Raw genomic sequence first — 13747 nt, 5'->3', positions numbered from 1 at the left:
AGGCATCATTAGGGAGGTGTCACCCTTTCATACCTTCCAGAACTGTACGCTAGGCTGCCTAAAATGACGGCTTCTGCAATGTACTTCCACTTTGAGCTGTGACAGTTTTTACTTTCACTTTGAGCTGTGACAGTTTTTAGCCCACAAACTCTCCACCCCACCCCAAGTCCCTATCTGCTCCTACCTCCAATCTCTGTCTTCACAGCTCCCTCTCTCCATATCCAGCAAGTTTGAAACATATCAGTGTCCCTGCAAAAATTGCTTTCACTTTCTGTTATGGTATCTTTTAGCACACAAAGGAGTGCTCGTCAAGTGGCCTCTAGTGGTCAGTGGCGGTACTTCACCTCATAGAGGTGAGGAGTAGTTAGCCACTTCTATAGATTCATTTAATGTAATATACACCATTGGTTTAACGCCTTCTTATCAACTAAATAGGTGCTGCCAATCATACAGTATATGCAGGGGGAAGTCCAGGTAGAGAGCAGTTTGTCTCTCCTGAAATGGGTCGTGTTGGGATGTTTGCCCAATCTAATATACACCCCCCTTCCCCAGGGCCCCCCTGATTTAGGTGCATCTGGCCCCCGAATGCTTAATCCGGCTCTGATCTCCGTGAATGATGGCAAACCTTCAGAGTGATATAAACAGGGGGTCCTTGTTAGGCTAGACCGTTTCCCATCAGGCCACATCCCCTTCCTGCTAGACCACGCCCATGGACACCTCACATCAGGTTTCAAAGCTTAGTGACAGAAGACCTATGAACCCCCTTTTCTGTTGTGCTGTGGAGGACACACCCCTAGTGGACATTGTTGATTGTAGTGTAGATCGTACCTGATCTTGGAGGTCTCTTCTTAGCCGTCTTCTTGTCATGGCACAACAGAGAACCCCAAATCCCAAAGCACAAGGAGAACACAAGGAACTAAAGATCTAGGCCACAGCCATGTGAACACTGTTGGGCCTTTTTTTGATAGACGGGAAATGTCACATAATGCAAACAAATACTCAATCACATGCAGTCAGTTTAGTTATACTATCTACCTCAAGCACAATGAGCCCTGCAAGGAATGGTTAGTGGCCCTTATTCTGGTTCACTTGCAAAGGCAAATTCATGTGCGCTGCAGGGGGGTGGGGGCAGATGTTACATGTGCAGAGAGATTTAGATTTGGAGGAGTTTTTTTGTTTCTGTGCAGGGAAAACACTGACTGCTTTATTTTTACACTGCAATATTATAGATCTCACTTTGAAGTAAAACCCCACCCAAATCTAATTATTTCTACACAAGTTACTTACATCTGCCCCCCCCCCCCCCCCCCGGCCATTGCACATGGTTTTGTCCATTTGAGAAGGAATTTGCCTTTTGCGAGTGAACCAGAATAAGGGCCATTATGTAATCTTCACTGGCCAGCTCTCATTGGTGCACATATAAAATGAGGAGAAAGTGGACAACTGGATTTTAAATTTGAACCAAGAGTCTCTGTTGCTTATGAGGTAGATTAAAGCTTGTTGTACTGCATGTTCCTAAGCACAGACAGTTTGTCCCAACAAATTGTAGAACTAACGTGCGTCAGGGTAGATAAGTCCTAAAGAAATACACAGTCCTTTTGTACTATTGCCGTAACAATACTGTGCCCTTGCAGAGATGGTCGCTGATGAAAAAGAAACTGCCGGGGGGAGCCCGGCAGTGGTAATCAGCTGGTCACAGGAGCATGTTCCTGCGACCAGCGATCACTACAGGGGTAAAAACGGGAGCGCGCACCCGGCGATATATCGCCGGTGCACACTCCCATCGCGGGCAATATGGTCGCTTAGCGACCATATTGCCCGCGATATTACACAAAATCGCCCCCGTGTGTACGCACCTTAAGTTTAGCCCTGTATAATGCATACCTCCCAACTGTCACGATTTTAGAGGGACAGTCCCGATTTTCGGGTCCTGTCCCGCTGTCCCACCCGCGGCAGGCATTGTCCCGCTGCGGGGGGGTGACAGTTGGGAGACCCCCAATCTAGTAGAATAGACGCTGTGCGCATGCGCACAGCGTCTATTCTCGTATGAAAATGAGGTCGCGGCTAATTAGCATAAGCCGCACCCTCATTTGCATACGCCCCGCCCCCTTTTTGGACAGAAGTTGGGAGGTATGATAATGGCTTGTGCTTGGCTCAATCTGCAGTCAATATTATAAATGATCACGCTGTCTCCTAATTGCAAATGCTGCACTGAAAAGTGTAAGGCTACAAAGCTTCTCTTACATGGGTAGTTTCAGGGAGCAGGCTTAAAGAAATGAAAACACAAGGCACTGGTCTTGTGGTCCAGCGGCCTAACTACTGCGCGGCAGACCCTGCGGCTGCTTGGGGGAGCGAGCACCAGCGGGGTCTGTCGCAGGCGCATCAGGTGGCAGAAGCAGCACCAGGCGGCAGAAGCAGGGAGGGTGGCTCCAGTAGTAAACGAGCTCCGGGAGCACTGTGCACCCGCCGAGAGTTGCCCGCCATCGCCAACCTCCCGTTGTGTTAGGCTTGTCTGCCGCAGCGCTGCCGAGCAGTTGTACACTTCGTACTGCAGGTAGTCCTTGTCCCTCATCGAGTGGGGAGTATGCTACAAATCAGGGGGAGGGGGCGATGCTAGACGATATTTTGGCTGGGGGGAGGGGGCACCAGACTATATTTTGCCTGGGGGAAGCAAAATTTGTAGTTACGCCACTGTTGTGGTCTCAATGTACTATACACTTGTAAGGTGCACTGAAAATCAGGGCCGGCGCCACCACTAGGCAAATCTAGGCATTTGCCTAGGGCGCCGGCCACTGGAGGGCGGTATTTCGCCCCCAGTGCTGCCCGGGTACCTGTCCTGCGGCGTATATGTGCGTAAAAGCTGGCTGCGGCGGCAGCGGGGGGTCCCTGCAGTCAAGAAATAACGAGCGCTATCCGCCGGGCTATGCGGAAGTGCTTCTGTTTTGGAAACACTGGGATTGAGCCAATGTTGACTGAGATTCAGCCAATCAGCGTGCGCCGTGCGGCCAGTGTTTCCAAAACAGAAGCGCTTCCGCATAGCCCGGCGGATAGCGCTCGTTATTTCTTATTGACTGCAGGGACCCCCCGCTGCCGCCGCCGCCGCCAGCTTTACAGCGCCGCAGGACAGGTACCCGGGCGGCAGACACCGGGACACCCCCACCCCGACTTGCCTGGGGTGCTCTGGTGCCTTGCACCGGCCCTGCTGAAAATGTCAGAACTGTTCCCATTGGTGGGACAGCGGGAGAGTGCCTGAAAAATGGGACTGTCCCACCAAAATTGGTACAATTGGTAGTTATAGGACAAACTGGAAGTGTGGCCATATCCCCCACAAAGGGGAGCATCTGTCCCCCTCAGCAACTAGCTCAAAGCCCCTTTGGGCCCCTTACACAAGGCTAGACTCAATAAATTATTGACCAAAAATATCCCCCCTCCAGCACCCCAGAGTAAAACACATATTATGATAGAAAAACACCAATTACATACTGACATAATATTAGGCCAAATATATAATTTTGTGTGACATCACACACACACACAGCAAACAAACTAACAATGGTAAACAATGGATTATGCTAATGACATTGTCATTATTATTGTTTTCTATGTAGACTAATGGAGGTGGTGTTTGTTACTGTGAAGGAGGATGTCGCTGGATGTTTTGTTACCAACACAGAACATTACTTGTAGTTCTGTTCAGCTTTGTATTATTCCCGCAGTGTTATCTGTTGCTTACAATCCTGAGTGCCTGCAATACACAAACAACAGGGATCTCAAGGACGCTGTGGCTGGATGTGTCTGCTGCAAGGTGCTGAGTGTGGCAGAATTACGCACACTGAACGCTAGCCAACAATTACACAGCTATCCTGCAAGAAATATACATGTGTAAGCATACCGAGTTACTAAGGGGCCAATTTATCTGTTTCGGACCAAAATCATGTGCAGAAGCCGCAAGAGACGTCCTACACGTGCACAGAGGGCATAATTCAGACTTGATTACAGGGAACATTTTTTCTCAAATGGACAAAAACATGCTGCACTGCAGGTGGGCCAGATGTAACATGTGCAGAGAGGGTTAGATTTGGGTGGAGTGTTTCCAAACTGAAATCTAAATTGCAGTATAGAAATAAAGCAGCCAGTATTTACATGCACAGTAACAGAATAACTCATCCAAATCTAACTCTCTCCGCACATATTACATCTGCCCCACCTACAGTGCAGCATGGTTTTGTCCATTTGAGAAAAAAATTATTTTGCAATCAGGTCTGAAGTAGGCCCCAATGACGGCTTTCACTGGCTGCATCCGAAGATGTTGTATCGGGCCCCCGGCATAAACATCAGCCGGACCATAAGATAACAGGATTCTGTTGGGAAGCAGTTATCTCACCTCAAACTGCGGAGAGAAGCGTTTTTATTGGTGCCACCCATGAGGACTTTCCTGTGTGATGTCACCACATCTGGTCTGCCTAAGAAAGCTTTATGCCTCAGGTGTCTGCCTATGCATCACTTGTGTGACCATCAATCAAACCCCCCCCTCCCCCCACCTAACCCTCAACGTCGAGCTGCCCGCATACTTACCACTGGGCCTCCGGCACCGGGATCAGACTTGATGTCAGGATCCTGGCCTCCAGGATGCTAACCAAATCCCGATCGCAGGGCCCAAGGACCATCTATCGAACTGGGGCCCTAGTTTCCTCTTGACCGCCCTACATTTATGTTGCGAAAAAAGTTCACCAAGTACCACAGCTGTCCAAAAGTGCAATGGTGCAAATAAGCACATCTATTATCTCTTATATATTTAGCCAGATCTGTCACTCATCCCCTGTGTATATAACGCTCCCGCCCAGCAGGATACACAAACCCGCCCCCCCTAGGGAAAAGTGTTGTATGTGTATAACGTTCTACACACCCCACCCCCTTGACATCACCTCCCCCCGCCCAGCCAGGGCTACAGTACACGCCCACCATCCACCATTACTCCACAGCCACCATCCAAAAACACCCCCCCCCCCGGACACACGCGACCCCCCTCCCGCGATTCGAGGGTTCCCCCGTGACCCCCCCTCCCGCAATTCGTGGGTCCCCCGCGACCCCCCCCCCCGGGTTTAGCGGCACCACCCGCGACCCCCCTTCCCTGATTCGCGGGACCCCCGTGACCCCCCTCCCCCGATTCGCGGGACCCTGCAACCCCCCCTCCCGCGATTCACGGGACCCCCGCGACCCCCCTCCCGCGATTCACGGCCCCCCCCCGCGACCCCCCCCCCTGCCGCGATTCACACCACCCCGCACGACCCCCCTCCAGTGATTCATGGCGCGCCCCCTCCCGTGATTTGCGGACCCAAGCCCCCTCCCGCGATTCCCGGACCCCCCCCTCCCGCTATTCACGGCACCCCCCCTCCCGCGATTTGCGGCCCCCCACGACACCCCCTCCCGCGATTCGCGGCACCCCCGTGATTCAAGGCACCACCGCACCCCCTCCCACGATTCTCCGCTCCCCTTTCACGTGATTCGCTGCGCCCCACTCCCGCGATTCACGGCACCCCCCCTCCTGCAATTTGCGCCCCCCTTCCCTGTGATTCTAGCCCCCCTCCCACCATTTGCAGACCCCCGCCCCCTCCCGCAATTCATAGCACCCCCCGCGCCCCCCTCCTGCAATTTGCGGACCCCCTCCGCGATTCACGGACCCCCACGGCACCTCCCTGACCCTAACCCTCCTGACTAGTGATTAACCCAAACCCCTGCACTCTGCCAACTGACCCCCCCCCCCCCCATAACCATAACCTTCCACTCCCGCACGCTAACCCTTAATTCCCCTGCTCGTGCCTGAACCTACTCACCGATTGGTATTCCAGCATTGGCATCATGATTCCATTTGATGTTCCAGCCAGGGGCACTGACAGGTAAAATGGAGGGGCGTGGTCACCAAGAGGAGCTTGTGCTGAGCAGGGGAGAGAGGCTGTACCCTCTATCAGACGCGGGCCCGGGTAAAAAGTACCCTCTCCCCCCCTCTCAACGCCACTGGTTTCAGCACCAGCGTTTTAATGGCAACATCAGAACAATGAACGCCGGGGTGCTGACTGCTTCCCAAACCAGGATATGTGTTGTGTACAGATAGGCAGAGATTTGGATGAAGTAACAGCGTCTGTGCCTGAGCTGTCCTACTGTATTACTCCTGAGATTATGTTACACACCAGCGATTCCCTGTGAGTACGCTGGAATGTCCTGTATGCTGTAGTTACAATATCCTGTTTGGCCCTGGATACAGAATGCCTCACACACATCATGGACCCTGTCTATCATTTCCCACAATTCCCTTATTGCGTCTCCACGAGGTCCTTCTCTTACTCACTGGCACTGGTGATGTCACCTACATTATTAAACTATTTATATGACACCACGAGAGTTTTGTATTGGCGTAACAGTAACATAGAAATCGCTTCTCGGCCTTTTGGCTAAGATCAAGTGTAGTATCTGTTCTTATCAGTGGGTATGGACTGGCCTCTGGCAGAAAATAGAGAAAGGCTGGACTGAGTAGCTGCTCTGATGGGCGTAGGGTGTTGGACCCCTCTTTTTTGCCTGGGAGTGGTGAAAAGTCTGGCTGAGTAACTTCACCTCTGCCTTTGGTAGGAGGTGTTGTTTCCGTAAATCCACTGGTAAGAGGGGGGGAGAAACACTGGGCCTAGTAGTTTGAGTCTCTTGACGGGGTTCGTAGCCCCCGAAGGATGAGACAGCGAAAGGCTCAGTCTAGTATCCATTCCCAGGGAGCGGAGAAAGGCTGGGACTGAGTAGATGGCTCCTGTTCCAGAGGTTCGTAGCCTCTGATGGGGAGACCGCGAAAGGCCCAGCTTAGTACCTTAACCTTGGGATCGGAGAAACACTGAGACTGAGTAGATTGCTCTTACGAGGGTGTCGCAGCCCCTAAGGGAGTCAGTCGAAAAGCCCAGTGGAGTACCCATTCCCATGCCAGGGGCTGGAAAGTGCCCTACGATGGGAGCAGAGAAACACTTGGGCCCTTATTCTGATTGACGCGGACTTTACCGCGTACTTACGGATCGCGTCTTTACGGCGTCTGCGCATGCGTGGAGAACGCTACGCGCATGTGCCACGCCTTGACTCGGTACCAGTTCGGCCAAATCCCGTCCAAAACTGTTCACCGCTATCAGTCGGGAAATAGGGGCGTATTATGGGCGTCATGCGGAATGACACATGGGCGTAGTTTCAAAGTGGGCAAAACGGGGCGGAAACATGGGCGGACACGGGGGAGTACACTTATGTTGGGGGGCGTACATTCGGAAACCACTCCGAATGCACGCGATCAAAAAGGGCAGAAATGTGCGGTGTCCACAAGTGTACTATTGCTTTGCGGACACCACTCGTTCATGCGGTAGGCGAACGTACGCCTAATGACTACAACCATTAACACCTGAACCCAATAGAATCTACTCCTTTACTCATTACTCACTAATAGGACGCTTGTCAGTGCTTTAATTGAAACCATTGCACTTCAATTGCTGTAAGGGTTAATGTGTGCAATGCATGTGTTAGGCATGCTTGTAAGGATATATTGGCATCTAATTGATTCCAATTCCAAATAAGCAGTTTTTTATGAGGATAGGTAATTGAATAAGTGGGTCATGTGATGTATTGCAGAAGATACTTAATAGTGGGTTGTTTGGCGTAAATACTCCGCTTATGGGCGGTAGCACCGCTTGGCTCCCGTTCGGATGCGGTATTTCCGAGCATACTCTGTAATACTCTGTAATACCGTGCAGAATCGGAGTGTTTCTCCCGCACACGCATGGTTTGTATGTCGTCCGTAAACACGCCCTGTTCTTAAAGAGTCAGTCCGTCCGAATGCGGAGGACACGTGGGCGTTTCTACGGACGATGGCCGCATGCGGCAAAACACTGTGGCGTGCGGACCGCTCCGTAAGAATGCGGGAATATCCGCACCGATCAGAATAAGGGCCTTGGTCGGATGCTGATCGGTCGGCTGCTTGGAGTCCGAGGCTGCACTGTGCCCCAGGGGAAACTCGGGGGTGCTGAACATGCACGGGTGATCCCAAAATCACCATGCACTAGTAAGCACTAGCACTGCGCACTTCCCTCTAGGTTAGCGCTTCACATCCTTACCTCGTCCTTTTGGATGGGGTAAGACAATTTTTCACACCCCCACCCCGGCCTTCTGGCTAGGGTATCTTTATTATTTATTTCTTTTCCTTCTCACGTTCGTCACTTTCACGTTTTCTGTTTTTTTGTAGTTTGTCACGTTTTTTTGGGTAGTGTGGTCGACCCTTACGGGCCTTCCATTTCCCCAATGTGCCGAAGCTCTCGCCTTTTGGGGAGAGCTTCGGTCCCCCCGAGGACGACCCCGAGCCGCAAGTCGGAGGGAAGTCCACTGAGGGTCTCTCCAAACCTTCGGGTGCGGAGGACCCACCCTCCTAACCCTTCCGGGGGTTGAGGAATGAGGGTCTCTCTAAGCTTCGGCGAAGAGGACCCACCGTTCCCTATTTTCCCCTCTTCGGCCTTATGGTTGAGAGGGGTTAGGGGAAAAACGGGGCCCGTCTCCTTCGGGAGATAAGCCCACTTCGATCGCACGGCCCCCTTTGCACGTGTTTAGGCACAGCACTGGAGGTAGGGAGCACACCTCGGGCTCCTGAGTTTCTTCAAACTCAGTAACATAGAAATATAACATTTGCAGGCAGGTAAGAAAAGTGTGATCCCTTTTAGTCTGCACCTTTATGGCTAGAGGATCAAGTTTAGGGGTTTGAGTTAGGGTATAGGTTTAGGAGGTATAGTTAGGGTTAAAGTCAGGGGCAAGTGTCCTTAAGCCCTGTGCACACAGGGCGACGGGAGCCGGAGGACACAGAACAATGATATGGTATACATGTCGACTTGCGTCGACATTGGCCAACCAAAACATGAAAAACTGAAGTTGACCTTTTGACTGTCGACCTTCCCTTTGTTGACCTAATGCTTGTGTTATTATTATTTACAGTTTCTTATATAGCGCAGCATATTCCATTGTGCTTTACAACTTGTTAACCTTCTGGCCCTGTAGACCATGTCGTCTTATTTCATGCGTCAGCCTAAATCCTGTTGATCTTTAGTGGTTGACCTCAATTTGTGACATCACGCGTCCTTTTACAAAACCTTTGCGGTTACTTTGTGGTGGGAAGCAAGTAAATAAATGTCAGTAATGTATAAAAGCTAGCACGTCTCCAAAAGTAACAAAAATACATATTACAGCATAGTTACCTCACCTGCTGCATTCTGCAGGAGACTCCCTGACATAGCAGCAATCTCCCTCTCTCCCTCATTAGTCTAGCAATCTCCCTCATGTCACCTAGCCCACATTACACTGTTACATCATAGTTACCTCCCCTCCTGCATTCTGCAGGAGACTCCCTGACATAGCAGCAATCTCCCTCTCTCCCTCATTAGTCTAGCAATCTCCCTCATGTCACCTAGCCCACATTACACTGTTACATCATAGTTACCTCCCCTCCTGCATTCTGCAGGAGACTCCCTGACATAGCAGCAATCTCCCTCTCTCCCTCATTAGTCTAGCAATCTCCCTCATGTCACCTAGCCCACATTACACTGTTACATCATAGTTACCTCCCCTCCTGCATTCTGCAGGAGACTCCATGAAATAGCAGTAATCTCCCTCTCTCCCTCATTAGTCTAGCAATCTCCCTCATGTCACCTAGCCCACATTACACTGTTACATCATAGTTACCTCCCCTCCTGCATTCTGCAGGAGACTCCCTGACATAGCAGCAATCTCCCTCTCTCCCTCATTAGTCTAGCAATCTCCCTTATGTCACCTAGCCCACATTACACTGTTACATCATAGTTACCTCCCCTCCTGCATTCTGCAGGAGACTCCCTGACATAGCAGCAATCTCCCTCTCTCCCTCATTAGTCTAGCAATCTCCCTTATGTCACCTAGCCCACATTACACTGTTACATCATAGTTACCTCCCCTCCTGCATTCTGCAGGAGACTCCCTGACATAGCAGCAATCTCCCTCTCTCCCTCATTAGTCTAGCAATCTCCCTCATGTCATCTAGCCCACATTACACTGTTACATCATAGTTACCCCCCTCCTGCATTCTGCAGGAGACTCCCTGACATAGCAGCAATCTCCCTCTCTCCCCCATTAGTCTAGCAATCTCCCTCATGTCACCTAGCCCACATTACACTGTTACATCATAGTTACCTCACCTGCTGTATTCTGCAGGAGACTCCCTGACATAGCAGCAATCTCCCTCTCTCCCCCATTAGTCTAGCAATCTCCCTCATGTCACCTAGCCCACATTACACTGTTACATCATAGTTGCCTCACCTGCTTCATTCTGCAGGAGACTCCCTGACATAGCAGCAATCTCCCTCTCTCCCCCATTAGTCTACCAATCTCCCTCATGTCACCTAGCCCACATTACACGGTTACATCATAGTTACCTCCCCTCCTGCATTCTGCAGGAGACTCCCTGAAATAGCAGCAATCTCCCTCTCTCCCTCATTAGTCTAGCAATCTCCCTCATGTCACCTATCCCACATTACACTGTTATTTTTTTGGGGAAAACTGAATGAAAGACAGATAGTTACATTGAATCATCAGCGCCATTTCCTAGCACTTTACCAAGTATAGTATCTCTTACTAACTGCTTTGGGGCTCATCTACATTTGGATATAAGTAATTTTAAAAGATTCCTCTCAGATGTAGCAGTACACACCCACGCTTCTAGGTGCCACGTTCACAATCTCTTTTCTCAATCTCTCCATATATGGAACTAGACACGCCCTTTAAGTGGAGCATGACACGCCCCCTCAATGAGGCGCTGTGCAAAATTCTTCTACCAACTATAATCTCCCTCAAACTAGTTTTCAAAAGTAGGCAAGTATGTTACAGAAAGATGAGCTGTTTATTCCATATACTGCTGACCTAACAGATGATAAATATATGGCTTCCATATAATCTGTATGTTTATGTGACTCGTGTTCTGTTCGTCTTATAGTAAATAATAATCTCACATAAAGACCGTCTGTCTGCAAAAACACAGAAGCATAGAAACATCATCGTCCGCACTCTGGAGTCTGCTATTAGGGAGAAGCTTTATAAACACACATCCAATCCGCCTTCACGGGTTCCCTAATGTGGTTCAATCTGGGCCTTTCATTTGTGGCAAACTCTCAGGGTTTATACAGTGTTTAATGACAGGCTTCAGTTTGTGCCCATTCAGCAACCTGTCCTGCTTCCTGTGTCTGGTTCCCCCCATCCCTGATAAAATGCGAGAGGTGATAGTTAGTAAGAGAGTTGGTGTCCTTGGTGTTCATCTCTCCATGATGTGGAATATACCAGTCACATCGCTGGGCATGTAACATGACTTTGTCATACGTGTGGCCTCTGTGCGTTGCATTTCTCAGTGGATTCACGCTCAACGGTTCTGCCAAGAAGCTGAAGTTTGTCACTGTGGTAAGTTACGCAATGGTGTAGCACAGGGCTAGGCAACCTGTGATATTCCAGCTGTTGTGGAACTACACATCCCAGCATGCCCTGCTAAAGTTTTGCTATTAGGGGTGTGCTTAAATCGTGGAAGAGCATGCTGGGATGTCTAGATTCACAGCTGGGTTGAATTTGCTCAGAATGGTTATTGGGAAAGTTTACAAATCGCCTCTAATTGTCAGACCAGTTTTGATTTGCGCCATGTCTTGGTCGAATTTTGGCATGAGGAATTTGTGTCAATTTGATGGCTTTCCATTGGAATTCGCATAAGAAATTGTGCTCAAATGTGCCAGAAGTGCAATTATCTTGTACTTCAATTCACCATCAATCAATGAAATTCCTAAATACATTACAGAAATGTATTTTCATAATCATGATGGTTTTTCGCATGGTGCTTTTTGAAACTAGTGCATTGAGGTACAATTTCGATTGGGATTTGATTAAACTTAATAAAAAAAAAAATCATAGCACCTCTGTAATACAATGTATGGAGGAGAAATCCGTGCACTGCGTGGAGCCAGCGGAAGGAAATAATCCAAACTTTGGGCCAGACGTGTCAAGCTTCCAAAACTGATAGTGAAGAGTGATAAACAGCCAGCCAGTCAGCTCCTACCTGCCATTTTTAAACCCAGCCTGTAAATGGTAGGTAGGAGCTGATTGGCTGGTGGTTTATCACTCTCCCTTTGATCACTTTTTGAAGCTTGATACATCTGGCCCTGCGTTACACATCCATTTTCACGCTGCGAACGATTGTCATTCATATCCGTACACTGGATTGTACACGTTCAGACCAGTTGTTTGTCCTGCTTTACTCACCTTTATATGTTTATTGGAGGAGCGATAAACTGGAGTATTTGTCCATAGCAACCAACTTTTAGTTATTTATCTAGTGCACTCTTTAAAATGACAGTTAGAAGCTGATTGGTTCTTATGGGCAACTTTAAGGCTATGTGTATACTCTAACCCCCGGGAAGTCTGTCCCCACGGGATGCTGTTATGTGTGTCGGTCACTGTTATCGACAGAGTGACAGATCCTTTCTGGGCCATTGTATAAAACCAGAGATGAAGCTGCTCAGTGTGTTATATTTCCTTCATGTATACTGCAGTTTCCTCGGTATCCAGATGGCTGACATCATAGCTGCCTCCCGTCCTGCATTCTGCAGGAGACTCCCTGAAATAGCAGCAATCTCCCTCATGTCATCTAGCCCACATTACACTGTTACATCATAGTTGCCTCCCCTCCTGCATTCTGCAGGAGACTCCCTGAAATAACAGCAATCTCCCTCATTAGTCTAGCAATCTCCCTCATGTCATCTAGCCCACATTACACTGTTACATCATAGCTGCCTCCCGTCCTGCATTCTGCAGGAGTCTCCCTGACATAGCAGCAATCTCCCTCTCTCCCTCATTAGTCTAGCAATCTCCCTCATGTCACCTAGCCCACATTACACTGTTACATCATAGTTGCCTCCCCTCCTGCATTCTGCAGGAGACTCCCTGAAATAACAGCAATCTCCCTCATTAGTCTAGCAATCTCCCTCATGTCACCTAGCCCACATTACACTGTTACATCATAGCTGCCTCCCGTCCTGCATTCTGCAGGAGACTCCCTGAAATAACAGCAATCTCCCTCATTAGTCTAGCAATCTCCCTCATGTCATCTAGCCCACATTACACTGTTACATCATAGCTGCCTCCCGTCCTGCATTCTGCAGGAGTCTCCCTGACATAGCAGCAATCTCCCTCTCTCCCTCATTAGTCTAGCAATCTCCCTCATGTCACCTAGCCCACATTACACTGTTACATCATAGTTGCCTCCCCTCCTGCATTCTGCAGGAGACTCCCTGAAATAACAGCAATCTCCCTCATTAGTCTAGCAATCTCCCTCATGTCACCTAGCCCACATTACAATGTTACATTTTAGGGGGGAAAAAGTAATGAAAGACAGAGGGGGAGATTCTCTAAGAATCTCCGCCCCCCTTCTCCGCCCATCGCATACTTAATTATCGCATATGTTGTAACATATGCGATAATTAAAGCAAAGGACAGCTCTTGCGTTAAGAGATGTCCTTTGCGGTGGGAGTCGCCGGGTCCCAGCAGGTCCCGGCGGCTCCCCCCTCCCTCACACACCCGGCGCTGCTGCTGCGCCGGGCTCTCCTCCTCCCTGCACCCGGAAGAGGATCAGTGCAGGGAGGAGGTCACAGGTCCGGGCAGCACTGCGCTGTGCTGCCCGGACACA

General features: G+C 49.8%; 1 protein-coding gene and 1 pseudogene across 1 annotated transcript in view; both read left to right on the top strand.

Moving 5' to 3' along the window:
- LOC146042322 (testicular acid phosphatase homolog) overlaps positions 1 to 13747 on the top strand; it is a 44923-nt gene that overhangs the window by 1552 nt on the left and 29624 nt on the right. The gene's annotated exons all lie outside the window — the stretch shown is intronic.
- LOC146044440 (U2 spliceosomal RNA) lies at positions 6430 to 6565 on the top strand (annotated as a pseudogene).

The sequence above is a fragment of the Crinia signifera genome, chromosome 19 (assembly GCF_055691185.1).
Source record: "Crinia signifera chromosome 19, ASM5569118v1, whole genome shotgun sequence".
NCBI lineage: Eukaryota > Metazoa > Chordata > Amphibia > Anura > Myobatrachidae > Crinia > Crinia signifera.
Note: the sequence above shows the minus strand (reverse complement) of the source record. Positions and strands in the feature narration are given on the sequence as shown.